Here is a 16,850-nt window from a genome sequence, read left to right as displayed (position 1 = left end):
GTCAAGTTGTGTTGTTCCCTTACGTGCACTAAACCCATGTTCCCGTACGAATCCCTTGTAAAAGTACCAAGCTTGATCACGTGAAGAGAAGAGCTGACCAACCAATCTGTCAGATTCATCAACATTATGTATTTAATGGCATTCCTCGGTTGGCTTAAGATTGTCTGCATCAGTATGATCATGGCAAAAATTTTGCTATGCAAGTTCAGTGGTTCCGGAGTTGATGGAGATGTAAGTAAAGGTTCATTCAACATGTTTCAGTCGTGCTTTCAATAGGATGTGGTATTGGTAGTGGTAGTTGAAGGGTGGGTACAACATTAAATTCGCATGACATATTTAGGTATGTACAATAACTACCTAAATATGTGTCGATACATTTTCTAAAAGTATCGACCCAAAAAACATCGAAACCAATAATTATAATGTAATAGGTAAATTAACAATGTAACCGGTATAAATATATCGGTTAATTAGAAAACATGTCAACATAATGTATCGACACTTGTGTAATTTGTGTCGATACTTATTGTCCATAATGAATGCCCAAACCAGGTGCACGCATAAAGTGTCGATACAATTATTAAAAATATCGATCCCAATAAAATCGAAATCGATAATTATAATGTAATATGTAAATTTACAATGTAACTGGTATAAATATACCGGTTTTATGAGAAAATAGGTCATCATAAAGTATCGACACTTGTTAAATTTGTGTCGATACATTTTGTCCATAATGAATGCCAAACGGGTGCACGCATAAAGAGTCGATACATTTATTAAAAGTATTGATCTCAAAAACATCGAAACCGATAATTACAATATGATAGGTAAATTTACAATGTACCCGATAGAAATATATCAGTTTTATGAAAAAATAAGTCTAAATAATGTATCAACACTCTTTAAGTTTGTGTCGATACTTTTTTCCAGAATGAATGCCCAACGAGGTGCACGCATAAAGTGTCAATACATTTAAAATTGTATCGATCCAAAAAAACATCGAAACCGATAATTATAATGTAATAGGTAAATTTGCAATGTTACCCGTATAAATATATCGGTTTACTTATAAAATAGGTCAATATAAGCGCTACCTATTACATTATATAAGCGCTACCTAATATGTTATTGTACTTGATAATATTTCCGGTTAAATGCCTATTTTATTATATAAACGCTACCTATTACATTATATAAGCGCTACCTAATATGTTATTGTACTTAATAATATTTTCGGTTAAATGATATAACATAACCGGTCTAAATTTTAACCAGTCACTTGTTTAACCGATCACGCTATTTTTTAGCCGCTTTTTAGACGCCGCACAACAGAAGTTCCCATTTAAATAGGCATATGGCCATAAAAAAATCCTTTCTTGGTAAAAAGATTGAACTACCGACGACTGACGTGAAAAACGTGTTTCCATCAATATAAGATACTCTCACTTAATTATGAGTTAAGTGATAAAAGAGTCATTTTTCTTTTAAAATTTATAATTTAATTAAGATATGATTACAAATATCATTGACGGTTAAATTAAAATAAATATCTTGGTAATTTTAATATTGAAAAATTATATATTCTATCAATTTGATCTTAATTCAAAACAACTCAATAATTTTAATTTTTCATATTTAAAAATTACATCAATTTAGTGTTTTTACAATACTATCAAATCAAGCAAATACATCGGAACGAAATAGCAATTTGATAACTACATTCTACCACATTATTGTTAAACTATTATTATATCATAAAAGTACCACAAGAGTAATATAACATATCTGGAAAAATAGTAAGAAATTTAGAAGAAGCACAAAGATTAAATTAATAGATTTTTTAAATACGATAGAATAACTTTATTGAGGTGTTTCGAACTAAGATCAATTTGATAAAATATATAAGTTCTAGGACATTTAAATGTCACCATCCCATCTAATATTTATCAACTATTATTTATCGACTATTGACCAATTTATAATAATATTTTAATTAAATAATATATATATATATATATATTTAAAAAAAGACCAGTTTATAATCTAAAATATACAAAGTGCATACTTGCATACATGAATATCACAGTTCCCTGCCTACAAAAGTGAAAATAATGAGCATTTAATTATGTTACTCCAATTGTTTATTTACTTCTGCGTTCAACACTTATGCCTCATGCATCATATTTCAGATAAGAATCCTCCAAACATAAGAAAAAATCTTTTAAGAATTGAACACACTCATACCCTAATATGATATTTACATCCAAATCCGAGTAATTTAGGTTGATGATGCTAATACAATCAATGCACCTTATTCTTACCTCAATGTGTTAGTAGTAAACATTACTCAATTGACAACATCAAGCACTAGTTTTCGAGATTTGAAAATAGACCATTTCAAACGCCGATAATAACCTGCTTGGAGAAGTGCGAGCGACAACACAAATATCCGCTTAAACCCCATCTGTAAACCAAATATCCATCAGGTATCTAATTTAAATGTACCAAACTATGTCTTTATTGACGATAATTCCATTAAAAATAAAGCTCTATGCAAGGGAAAACAATTTTATAAGACCAAGTTTTCTCTCTTCCATTTCTGGTTCTGCAGCCCATGCTAAAACTGTCACCACATCTTTCCCCATCTGCACAAATATTACCAACAGAATATAAAGATTACAACACTTGCTTGAGTAAGTGAAGATTGCACAATGATCTAAAACAGAACAGTTAACAAGATTACTTGGGCCTCTGTAGCTGGAGTGCCATCTTCATATTCATCAGCACCGTCGATCAGCATTTTCGGCATGGCAATTGCACCGCCAGGAAAGTAAGGGTTATAATGCAGCCCTTCTCGAATCTAGGATCGAAGAGTATCATACAACACACGTTATAGAGTAGTTTAAAAGTGAGACACCAAATACATAGCCTGTTATATACAAGTGGAAGAAGGAACTACTGAGACACCAGCAGGAGGATCACGATAGCCAGTTAGAAGACCAAATACATAATTCTGGCCATTATGACGGGCCTGAAAGCACAAAGAGTTAGACATTGAAACAACAAGGAACTGATGCCTATTATCATGAAATCAACATATTAGAGACACCTTGGTAATAAGGCTCAAGTCCGGGGGATATGCACCTCCATTGGAAAACCTAGCTGCTTGCTCATTTGCATATGGTTGTGGAAAACGATCACTTAGCTTACCAGGCCGGGTAAACATCTCACCCTCATCATTTGGCCCATCAACTACTTCAATCTCAGCTGCAATGGCCTTGGTTTCTTCTTCAGTATATGCCACACCAACAAGATCTCTAAATGAGATTAGAGACATTGAATGACAAGATGCACAGACTTGTTGGTAGACCTGGTGACCCCTGCGAATCCTGTTCATGTACAATTGATCCATATTAATCCAACCATACAGAATATAGGGAGCATCCATAATTGTAATATATTCACATACAACATTAGATAAAGGCACTCAAACATGGCAAAACATTTTTAAAATCTTCAAGGAAAACCAAAGCACTAGAATATTTTCTTAGAAGAACAATCATCTTTTGCTGAAAACATATGGTGCAAGGAAATGAAAAATAAACTTACGATGCATGGTCATATAAGCTTAGTATGCCTTCATGAGCCCAAGGATAGTTAGGAACCGCCAAACATGCTCAGCCTCATCTGAACAAGCTACAGTGGAACAACCCCAAAGTCCTGATATCCCTGCCCCAAAGAGTGCAAGGCATCTCAAAGAATTAGTGTATGCAGATCCTAATCTATCTCTACCCTTTGCTGGAAGACTCTGCAAAAAGAGTTTTACAACCATGTAAGTCAATAAAAACTTTCATCTCAAAGCATGAAAAACTCATAAAATTTCATATTTGCATAAACTAATTTTCCACATGACTATACTAAGTGTTAAAATCAATTCCAAAAACTTCTTGCTCATTCATACATATTCAAGTCTGCAAAACCAAAATTGCTAAACAAAAAAACAGACTTGTTTAATGAAAACCGTCAAGATGGACTATGGAAATTCTAAAACTTAACAAAGCATTAATAAATAAATACAAATCTTAACAAACCAAACCAACAAATCATAATCCCAATACATTTTGGGCCGCCTACAAGAACCAATGCATAGAAACATTTATGTAGGGCATATGTATAATCCTCCTCCAATCATTCTCACGCAAAACCATCATAAACAATCTTCTCTCAATTTATCCTCCATAGAAGCTAATCCCGATTCATAGACGAATACTCTTATATCTAACCTTGTCATTCCTATTTTTACCATGAATCTATCTTAAGTCTTAACATTGCATATTTTGCATATATCACTTCTTGTTAAACCAACATTCTGTATCATTTAGCAAAGCATCGCTTCCACTCTAGCCACGCAACCTTGATCCTCTACTTAAATCTCTCCATCAATCTCCCTGTCTTTCTCAATTATCCCTCTTGGTACTTGAAGCTCTTGCTTTCGGCATCATTTAAACATCAAATGTGATAACACCTCAATCATTATTCCTTTTTTTTTTTAATAAATATACACTCCATAAACCCTGAGCGTTTACTGTTTATCCCCTAATATATAATTTGGTGCTAACCTCTTGTTTAGTCTCATCAATCAATATAATATCATTTTCCCAGTCTTTTCTCCAATTTTCATAAAGCACTATTCTCTTTGAGAAGTTTGCTTTCCAAGCTAGTTAAACATTTTAGTTCTGAAGCAATTCTACTAAATTCTCCGTTTGATTAAATGAAACGTTAATAAATGACAAAATCATACGTAATAAATTCCCCCCCCCCAAAAAAAGAAAAAGAAAAAAAGAAAACTATACTAGCATATGGATAATCAAACTTTACAACAAGAGCTTCAAATAATAATAATGAAAGGTAAAACCATGATGACGATGAAGACGATGATGGAATCATACCTTGGCATGGTGAGATTGACGAGCCATCATTGAAAGAAAGCTGAGCTTAGCATATCCTGCATCCAAAATCAACAAGTTTTCAATAATTGAAAATTTGAAACCAAAAAGAAGATGAATGCATTAAACATGGATACCGCTCCTGATTTTATGGCCTAAACCTGTAAACATAAAAGAAGACAAAATTAACAAAGAAACCCAAGCATTTGTATTCTAAGTTCTAACAGAGAAAGGAAAAGAAAAGATTAAGAACAGTATCCATTGTTGTAGAAACTACAAAGTGAGAGGTCAGTGGACAGACAGTTTTGGTTGCAGAATTAAAGAAGAGAGGAAAGAGAACAAGTGTATAGGTGACGCGCGTACCAGAGATAACTGATGAAAGCTTGAACGGCTGATATTTCTCCTACCCCGCAAACAACACGTCCTATGTTCTACATTGTCAAAACATAGATCGACTTGGCCATTCCACAACCATGCGCCTTTAGTTACATCTACCAATTTTTTTTTTTTTTTTTGGGTTGAAATCTGTTAGGTTTTATCACAGGGGTGAAAGGAAACTTTTTTTTTTTTTTTTAAAAAAGAAATTGATTTATAAAATTTTATACCATCATGGTATAATTTTTTTTTGAAAAACATACATTTTCTTATAAAATCAAACAAGATAGAGATTTAAGATGGAAATTTCTACGATAAATGTCATTTACTTCTGTGTACCACTAACGTTAGATGCCGACGTGTACTACTAATTTTTCATATGTTTTAAAAATTAAAGGGATTTAAGTTGCATTTAACCCTTTTCAAGACAGAATTTCAATAATGGTGGGATTTTAACTACCGTACGGTTTTCCATCTATTTTGAATTTTAAATATTATTTAAATAAAAAATATTGTTTGGATAAAACTTTAATTATTAATTTAATTTAATAATAATATAAATTAATAGATGTTTGGCTTCACAATCAAAATCAGATCAAGATGGAAACAAGTGGCTCACGTGTTTGATGTTTGGCTTGAGAAAAGGCGAACGGCGTCAGGGTTGACGAGAAGACAAACGACGTCGGAGTTGGCTAGAAGACGAACGACGTCAACAGTTGATCGTCGGAGGCAAAATCAATTGAAAAACAAAAAGAATCGCAGTAATATTTTGGGAATATGACAAAACCTTCAGCCACTGTAATTTATATTATTATTAAATTAAATGAATAATTAAAATTTTATCATAACAATATTTTTTATTTAAATAAGATGAAAAACAGAACGGAAGTTAAAATCCACTATTATTGAAATTCTGTCTTGAAAAGGGTTAACTGCAACTTAAATCCCTCAACTTTTTAAAGCATATAAAAATATTAATACATATCAATATCTATCGTTAGTGGTATACATCGGTAAATAACGTTTACAGTAGACTTACCCTTAAACGATACTCATAATATTGAATGAAAACATAAACAGAAATAACTAGTTATAAATACTTTTAATCATTGTTTACATTTTGTGTCGACATCTTAAATATAGTTACACCACCATTAAATATGTTTATATCATCGTCAAAAACGTCAAACCATGTCGAAAAATTCAACTTTAATTGCATAAAAAATTAAACACCAAAAAAATCTTCTAAACACTCAAAATTAAAACCTCAATTAAATTAGATGGTGTATTAATTTTAAACTCTCTTAAATAAAACTATCATATCCCACACGTCCATTAACCACAATTAGAATGTAGGGTTACAAAATGAAATTGCAACATTAACTCTCATGAATAATAATGTGGGATGTCACAGATTGCCAACAAAAAAACATATAAATATCTAATTTTTGTGTTTGATATTTAAAATATTAAAATAATATATTTTAATTCTTTTATTTAAAAATTACATAAATTTAATAAAGATAAAATTACAATTGTAATAATATTAATGTTTTTATTTGTTATACTATTAATAATGTTTTATAAACTATATGTGATATTATGGTAGATGCATTTAACAGTACATAACACGAACTAAATGATCTCGATGGTAAAAGAATTATTGTTATTCTTTAAGGTTCTGAGTTCAAGCACCATAGATACCAGAGGTATGAGCGTTCAATATCGAATATTAAAAATTATCTTTAAGTAAATATTACCTCGTAATTTTCTCATGTTAACAGTACACCCAATATATAAAACGAGCTGGCTTACCTATGCACAAAACATTAGAGAATCGGTAAGAGCTAATACCAAAATGCAAACTAAATAAAACAATAATAATTAAGATATAAAATATCACATAAGAATTTCAAAATAATTAAGAATCGGTATCAGTTGGCTTGGGATATGAGTCTGAGACAGACAGATTATCATCGAAAGGGATAGTAAGGAAGCCATTGCAGCGGTAACTGGAGGCTCTGAGATGAGGGTTGTTTCGCCTATGCTTTTCGAATAATCTAAAATTAAATTTTAATCGATATGTATCCAATTCGATTATCCAATTTTTTCTTTGAATATCCGATCTAAACTATACTAAAATTAAAAGATAGATAAAATATCTAAAAATTTAAATCAAATCAACATAACGAATCAATCGAATCAGATTTTCTTCACACCCCTAATCTCAAACGCCACAAAAACCATCCACCTCCAATCTCATGGCTATAATTTTTGAATATTATTTTTGTTATCCCATAGTAATATCTATTTTATTTTATCGATAATATTATTCAAACTCAAATTACATATAAAAACATTTCATATATTTATGCTAAACACATTGATGTAGCAGAGACGATCAAAATTGGATCTAAGAATGTTTTCATATTATATAATAATGTTTATTACAATGCTGCAAGAGTACGCTACCTACCCAAACTATCCTAGACCTTCAACCTGACCTATACAAAATACAAATCTCTAAAACAATTGCCCCTAAAAATCACCTAACATGTAACTAAAACTTGACACAAACTAAGCTAAAATAACTAAATCAAGAACTCCCTTTTAATGATATAAATGTCCCCCCACCCCTGTTTTTGTCTGGAGACTGAAATGAAGCAGTGCATCTACGGAAGAAAAAGAACCCACACCCAAAATATCTTTGATTCCGCCGATGGACGTGCCTGTAAATAATAAACAGAAGACGAGCGTCAGCAACTAAGATTATACTTAACAAACTGCTGGCTTATGTCTTTCTCCCCCTTTTTGCATCCTGGCAACAACAGTTGCAAATACGATACACCAGTCCAAATTATCATCTCTTGCGTCACTTGATGCCAAACTCAACCTATTATACCAAAAAAGTAACACCTAAAGAAAGTAATATGAATAAAAACATTGCACATGGAACACACAAGAGAAAAAGTTATTTCAAATTAGGAAGACATGCCTTATCACTGGATTTGGCGCAGACTCAGCATTGACAATTCCATTCATGGGCTTGGCTTCACATCAGAAACATAAAACAAGAGCAAACAGATCAGGTAAAGGAGTTGGACTCAATAGATCAAAATATTGAAGGAAAAATGTTATTTGAAGAGAGAGAGCCATTCATCTTCGAGAATGACATCCAGTCAGAATATTTCAATGATCTCTTCATGTATAAACTATGGCAACCTATATATAAATATGGAGCAGAAAAAAATGAAACAATCTCGAAGGGAAATTGAGAAGAAAATGAAATCATAACCAAACATAATAAATAAAAATAAGGAACTCAAAACCAAAACCTCTTAACTCCACCAACCCGTCTTGAGATACTTTTTTCCATGTTCATCCTCCACAGAGGATTTCAGATCACACAAATCACTCGGAGCATCTCGGTTCTACTCCTCCATTGCTCCCTTCACTGCTACCTGCACTAGATTCATTCCCAATATCCTCATGTGAACAAGAGGTAATACTACTGGAATTTGATGATGCATTTGCTCCATCAAGTCCATTCATTTCATCCAGATCGGTTGTAGAACCTGTAGAAGTGCCGTTAAGCTTACTACTTACAATCTCGGTGAACCTTGTCGATTCCTATCAGAAGTCCTACATTTCAATAACCTATGTTGCTCACTATTTTCTCCATCAGCATCCTTTTTCCTTTTAAGGCATTTCTCACCAGATTCAGTTTGATATGCAACACAATTGTTGCGAGGCAGTTTATAAGACTGCTGGTGAGGAGTAAGCCACAGATTCGGAGAATTTTAAAGCCATCTGAGAGTACATAAGCTGGAAGCTGCTTTCTACGAACATGGGATACATAGATTTCCATCCCAGGTTTCCAAAACATGTACATGTTTATGAATGTCGGAACTCATCAATTGACCCACGTATATCAAACTGCCGACCACCTTGAATTATTCCCCCCCGTTTCCTTTGTAAGCCCATGAAAAATGCAAAATGAAATCTTGTTTTAGATGCATCTTCATACTCCTGAGGATAAGGATGGCACTGCAGCGTTCCATAAGTGTCACGTTCAATCTGTAAACAATATTCGTAAAATGTAAATGAGATTGAAATAGGAAAACATCTAACTTGTCTTTATTTCATGAAGGATCACAATTGATCAAAACTTAAAATTTAAAAGCCATGCTATATATAAAAAAACCATTCTATAAAGGCACAAATATTACCATCAACGTCAGCTGCCTCAGCCGGGATTCTACCCAGCCTTTCCAAGCACGCAAGTCATCAGCATCAGCTGCAAGAATGTCAACCTGCAAATAGTTTGTGTAGCTCTGGAAGAACAAATAAGGCTCAAACAGAGCACTCCACGTTGATCTGTTCAGCTCAATTTTCTAGAGTTGGAGGAGAAAGGATAAGGATCAGTATAATTTTTTGGCCAAAAGGATCAAGTATTGAGAAGTCGTTTCTCCATTATCTTACCTCACAAATGCTGTTACCATAATGGAACTGCTCCATCATGACACGAAGTGTGCTTGAAGACACATTATAGCTAGAATTCATGCATGGATAGGCAGGTGTAATAATTGGCATAAGATGACTCCTATCACGAGGATTTTTTCGAGGATCCCATACAGAAAATCCAAGTCCATCTTCTTCAATTGCGCAAAGCATAACTGGGTTTGGCCAACGCCACTGAGTAAAGACCCTAAAAAATCGTGAAACAAGCATACTTGGAACTGCATTCGGGTAAAGTTGGCAAATTTGAGCAACAAGAAGTGCCCAGTTAACACCCCTAGAAATCCAATCACCTGAAAATGAAGATTTGTGCTATAATAAATAAATAATATAGAACAAAATTAGAAAAGTATAAAGAGAAGAGAACTGACATTGGAATAAACATTGCGCCTTTTAGCCCAAAACTTCAGACAACGAAGCGTAGTGCGAAAATGCTGCAACATAAAAAAGAGTATGCAACTTAGTAAAGGATACAAACAATCAACAATTATATATACATAAGACACCAAAAGGAACACTAAGTTTTGAAGATCAGGTATGTGATCAGCAGAACTTTACCTCAACATTTGGCACCAGTTTCAGAATTTGATCTGCAACCCTGCAGCCATTAAGACTTCGAACAGTAGGTTCATCAACATTGTACAATAATGACATGTCAGAGATGTCCAGATCCTGTCCACGAGCAAAGCATTTATCAAATATATGCAAACCGCCAAAAGAATAATAATGGTCTTCACCAACTGTTCATCCCAAAGCAAAGCTCACACAACTAGACAAGTGGGAAGCAACAAAACTACCTAGGACTTATTTTGACGACAGAGTTCTTAGAGAGAAAAAACAAATAAAACCAACAAGCTTGAAAACAAAAATGCAATATTTTATCTCTACAAATGAAACATATACAATTTATAGCTAAATGAACCCAACAAAATGCATAACAAAAACATAGAAAACATTCATGTTAAGATGGGACATGGAGAGCACTTTTAATACAATTCTTAAATTAAACGCTGAGCAGAAATATCCAACAAGACGCTAGAAATAAATATACAATTGCAGATAAACATGTGCTTATTTAAAATAGAAATTTTAATTATGGAAATAAAAGGTAGTTTGGACTTACATGAGGCACAACCAAATGAGAGATGCTTGCATAAAGAAGATCAATTGGAATTCCATTAAACTTAAATTTCATTACAGGGACATGAGCATCCGGAACTGGTTGTAACTCTGTAACTTCTTCCCTTTCTTCCAGGATGTTGTGTAGTACAAAGAAGAAATCTTCCTGGTTAAGACAGCAAGAATCTGGATAAGAGAATCAAATATTTCAGGGTACGCAAATCAGTCAAACAAATTCAGTATTTACCTCTCGGTTTACATAGGATGGTCCCACGCATAAAGTGTCTATGTCAGAGCCAGGTCCATGAACCTATCAAAACATAACCAATAATGTGCAACAAAAATGTCAATAGTAACATAAGCACCCTATCAACTCATTTAGACAACACCGATGTTATTTTATAGCCAACATTCCACTAAAGCATTTTATTCAAGTGTGAATGCAATAAGCACCATAAAACAAGAAAGAACAAAAAACAGAACACTCACCCCAAGGCGATAAGAACCAAAAGTAAAAATGAGAGCATTCGCATCTTCAACCATCTGATCTGTGTACCCCCTCACACGAGTAAGTTGTTTCACCCAATTAGTTGCAATCTATAAATACAATGGGAGAGATGTTAATGTAAAACAAGATATCTTCATCATAAACTTTGTTTCTCTCAGTTAAGAAAATATGCTACATTGAACAAAAATCAGCATGTACTAAACCAAAATAGAAAAATAGCTTTTCACTACTTGAAAAATCTAACCGTTGGTAACATAGAATTGTTCGTAAAAATATGCATGATAAAACTTCAAAAGTTTCACAGAACACAACTTTCCCCAAGAAAAAAAATACAGGCAATTACCTCTTGAATTCGAGCAAGAACTTCTTCTCTCTTTGAAGCTTCCTCTTCACTCTCATAGAGACCAGCTTCCACCAAGAACTGTCAACAATTTTTTTTCACACGAAACAAACATAAGAGAATTAGTATTAAAATAACCCCAAAAACAAATTCATATTCCAAGATATATACCCTTCCCAAATCACGACTTCTTAGTATGTCGGCTTTGGTGGGACCCGCAACGGAAATCGGCTTTGTGACGCCATACTGCGTAACTGGCGCTGCAATCGGCGGCAGCGAACCACATAACCCTCTGAACTCACCATCTCTATACCTGTTTAGCGTCAAAAAGGAAAACCCTAGAAATTCCGATGGAAAGTCGAACCACTCAATTAGAAAACTTTAGCGTTGGACGAACAATGGAAAACCCCAACTAAAGAATTTCTCCGATAAAAGCAAATCGAAAACGCGGAATAAATAGAAAAAGAGAATCGAAAAAAGAATTGGAGGCAGAATAAGAAAAAAGAAAGTTTCTTTGAAATCAAGAAAAACAAAATAATAGAGATTGAGAGGAGGTTGTAGGATGGTTTTCCGGGAGATTTTTAAACCTAAAGAAATAATATTAATTTGTGTGTATATATATATATATATAGTTTTAATACATAAATAAGTGTTTTGTCTCGAAAAATATTTTAGTGTCTAAATAGTTTTTTAAAAAAATAGATATATAATGTTTTCATCGAAGATTTTAGGTGTTGGATCGTTTACCGTTAAATTTGACTGTTAAATGACATGTGTTAGTTCTTGTAATTTTAAAATTAAAAAAATATTTTTATTAAAAAATTCAACAGCCATTCGCGTCCATAATCCTCTCCCTCCCTTTCTTTCTCCTCTTCCCCTTTTTTCTTTTTATGATCGTCGGTCGGCTATCTATGACCGTCATCGCTATCTTTATCGGCACCAGCGTCGACCTTCGATCAAACTCCCGTTGATCTTTCGTCGTAAAGTGTCACCCTTTGCCGTAGAGAAACGTTCAAAGATTCGTCGGATTTTTATTATTTTTCATCGATTTCAACCGATCCCAACATCCATAAGTCACATCGTCACCACCATTCAAACCACCGTGCAATTCCGATCGAAGTCCAAGTGTTCCATGACGATAGTGGTCGAAAATGGCCAGCAACAGTTGGTAACAAGGGTTGAAATGAGATATTTTAGTTTTTAGAGTTTTTTTATAATTTTATTAAAAGTTTGGAGTTTTAAATAAATAAATTATTTTTTTAATTTTTAAAATAATATTTTTATTATTAAAAAAATTAAAAATTATAACAATATGCATCTAAAAGTGTAACTGAGAAAATGTTAAGCACCTATTTTTAACAAAAATTCCTTTAAACACCAAAATATTTTTCAATACATTGTTTAGATAATTATTTTTGTATTAAGCCATATCTATAAATATATACACATAGATTCCTACTTAGAGGGCGTTTGGATGGGGGAATGTGGGATTCTCATGGGAATGAAATCCACATTCTCCCGTTGGTTAAACGAATCTCATTCCCAGTAATGTAAGATTACCAATAGTGATTTTTTTGAGTATATTACCGGGAATATCATTACCTCCCTTTCCTTAGGTATTGTTAGATTACCGGCATTTTGGACTAAAATACCCTTAAATTTTTTTCTCTTAAAAATATACTTCTTCTGTCATTAAATAATAAAAATTCTACGAAGGTTAAATTACAAATTTATCCTTAAACTATTTTAGATTTACAAAAAAATATATATAATTAAAATTTTATATGAAGTTCAGGGGTTAAAATAAAATTTTACTCTTTCATTAAACCTTTTATATTTTCAATTTTATAAAAAAATTATAAATTTTATGAATTTAAATTTTTAAAAAAAATATATAAATATTTTCCAACTTGTTAATAAACAATATATAATAAGGAAAATTTGGTAAAATATCATTCCAATAATCTTTTATTCCTTTAACCAAACACGGTAATCTTATATTTCTGCTAAACCAACCAAACACAAAATGCAACATTCCCAGTAATCCTATTCCTTAGTAATTTACATTCCCAGTGGTAATCTTACATTCCGAGAACGAATCGCACCTTAGGGTTTAATAGAACAATATATTGAATTTATAAACCATTAAAATATTAAAAATCAAATGGTGAAACTACCGTTTAGAGTTTAAAACTAAAAGAATTTATAAATATTAGGCTTAAATGCACCATTACCCCTAAATTATATCGTATTTATCGAGTTATCCCTTAAACTATTTTCAAGATAATTTGTCTCATGAAATTTAAATTATTACCTCATTTGCCTCAAACCGTTAACTACCTCAAAAAACATGTTGATAAATTACATATTTAGTCACTCAACTATTTATGCGGTTCTGTTTGAGTTACCCAACTTTTTTCCTTCAAAATCATCACTAAACTTAAGTTTTTGTTACGTTTTGGTCACCCAATATGATTCAATTTATTTTTTAAAATTTTAATGTTTAAGAATTCATTTATATTATTGTCGCGATCATTTTTCGTTGGGCTCGGAATTGGGCTTTGACTTGGATTAATGGGTTAGAGTCACCACCAACCATTTTAAAACGAATTTAGGTGGGTCGGACACCATCTTATCTGATCTACGTTTTACCAGAAACGTGTCGAGTTCGAGAGTCGGTTACGGTCAGAGAATGATTAACACCCTTGAACCGCCTTTTCGGTACCAATTAATTTGTCGGTTCTCTTAATTGCGAAAATTAAAATTAAAATTTAGAATTCAATTCTAATTAATTACCTTGATCGATTAAAAAAATCCCCTAAAAAGTTAAAATTGTTAGATAAGAAATAATAAATAAATATTAAATAAAAATAAAAAATAAAAAATGTAATAATGATTAGTTGGAATTCTCTAAAAGCTTAAAGTTACTATTGCTATCATAGTTATTAGAACTATAAATGCATGAATCCCTTGATTGCTTCCATTGACGTAGCTGTGAAAACACAACTGTATGCGTCGCATGATTGGCTGCCCCACCAATCCAATACTTCTGAGCTGATTCACAAGGAGTATTAATGACAAACTCCCGTGTTCGAATCGTCCACGTTTACCACCGTGTCTGTATCCACTGGAACCACCACCATAACCGGTTCTCTTGTCATCTCCAAGCTCAGCGTTGATAAACTCGGTCAAGACGACGACAGGAAAACCCACAAGAGCTCTCGGATTCGCTCACGTCGGCCCCTTTTTCTTTCGTTGAGATGTTTATAAATATGGAACCAACATGATCAAAATGGTCATCACTGGTTTAACTAGATTTGCAGAGTGATCTTACAAGCTTCATTACATAAAGCCCTTGCATCTTGTCATCTCTAATCTGGTTTATAAGACAAATCCAGGCTATTTTAATCATCCCTATTTCAACCATCTTGGTGGCCAATCCTGCATTTTAGGACAGACTTACGAGAGCTTCAGCAGCTGGTCTGAAACTTCATTGTCGTCACCCAAAAGCCGAGACAACGATGGAAGCATGGAGCTGACATAGTTGGAAAGCGAGTGCAAGCCATCCCCAGACCCTGTTAATCACACAATATCGACTGTTGACCTTTAAGAAAACGAGGCTCCGTCCCAGCCAACTCAATCAACAACTCAAGAGCCTCTTTGAGTGCATTATCTCGCTCCATCCGCAACTCCTTTGACATATCATATGCGGCCTGCTTTGTAACCTTAGCGACAAGGGCTGTGTAGCGAGCGGTTTTGGGCATCTTCAACCTCCAGTAGTAGGTAAGAGCTGCTGGGAGCGCACCAACCATCAAAATAATACGCCAAACATAGTTTGCTTCCGGAACGGTGGAGCGAGCAAGGTTGACCTCGTATTGGCGGAAGTGAGATTGGAAGTGACCTTGTTATTAGCGATGGTGTTACGAGCAGTTCGTTCATCTAAATCGATCTTCAAGAAGAGATCCATGATTTTTCCAGATTCTTCGCCTTTGACCACCATTGCCTTTCGATTGTTTTTGTTCCTTTTCTGAGGATTTGGATTAGGTTTGAGTGTGTAGATATGAAGGAGGTGGGAGTGGCTTTGAAGGAGAAAGGAACCAATAATCGTGATGTAAACCCTCGAGGCATTAATGGCGAGCGGCAGTAGGTTCCATCTCTCCCTCTTTTTCTCTTCCAATCTCCTAAGGTCCAGATAAGATTCAAGTGCTTTTGCTGGAACTCCTCCCAAAAAGTAGAAAGAAAATGTAATTTAAAGAATGAAATTTTGGGATTTGTTTTGAGTTAGTGGGGGTAGTAGCTGCATGATGGAAAGGGAAGTTATGTTGAGTGGGTAGTTTGATAGAATAAATGAGATAGTGGGGTTGAACATGGGACCCGAAAAAAGAAAAAAATTAATAAAAAATTAATAAAATAAAATAATAATCATAAATAAATATTTTTTTTAAAACTCAGACAAAACGAGTGTCTATAGCTGCCCTCTTTGCACATTCTTGTGTTAACAAGAATAGGGCAAAGACGAAAAAAGACAATCAATTTTTGCCGGTCCTCTCAAATGTGATTGGGCCTCCTAGAATTGGGCCTTTGTTTTCTTCTCGGTTTTAAAAATTTCGACTTGAAAATTCTTCTAGAAAGTAGTTCCTCGCTGTCATCGAGCTGAATGAAATCAAACTCGACAATTTTGTTGACAGATAGTCCTTCTTGCCTTGAGCTGAATGGAACGAACTCGATAATACTGTTGACAAATAGCCCTTCTTGCCTTGAGCTATGCTGTGAATGATGTGCCTTGAGCTGAATGGAATCGAACTCGAAGGTCTTTGATGACAGATAGCCCTTCTCGATTTAGGCTATGCTGCGAATGATGTGCCTTTGAGTTGGCGTAGTCGAACTCGAAGGTCTTTGGTGACAAATAACCCTTCTAGCATTGAGTTATGCTGTAAATGATGTGCCTCGAAGCTGAGTGTATCGAACTCGAGGTCTTTGGTAGATAGCCCTTCTTGCCTTAAGTTATGCTACAAATTATGCGCCTTTGAGCTGATGGAAT

At 33.7% G+C, this 16,850-nt stretch overlaps 2 pseudogenes; both read right to left on the bottom strand.

The window, feature by feature from the left end:
• Positions 1–2,167: 2,167 nt before the first annotated feature.
• LOC120203841 lies at positions 2,168–5,134 on the bottom strand (annotated as a pseudogene).
• A 3,785-nt stretch (positions 5,135–8,919) lies between these two features.
• On the bottom strand, positions 8,920–15,809 carry LOC120203840 (annotated as a pseudogene).
• Positions 15,810–16,850: the final 1,041 nt, after the last annotated feature.

The sequence above is a fragment of the Hibiscus syriacus genome, unplaced genomic scaffold (assembly GCF_006381635.1).
Source record: "Hibiscus syriacus cultivar Baekdansim isolate YM2019G1 unplaced genomic scaffold, ASM638163v2 tig00010271_pilon, whole genome shotgun sequence".
NCBI lineage: Eukaryota > Viridiplantae > Streptophyta > Magnoliopsida > Malvales > Malvaceae > Hibiscus > Hibiscus syriacus.
This window is presented reverse-complemented; position numbering and strand designations above follow the sequence as displayed.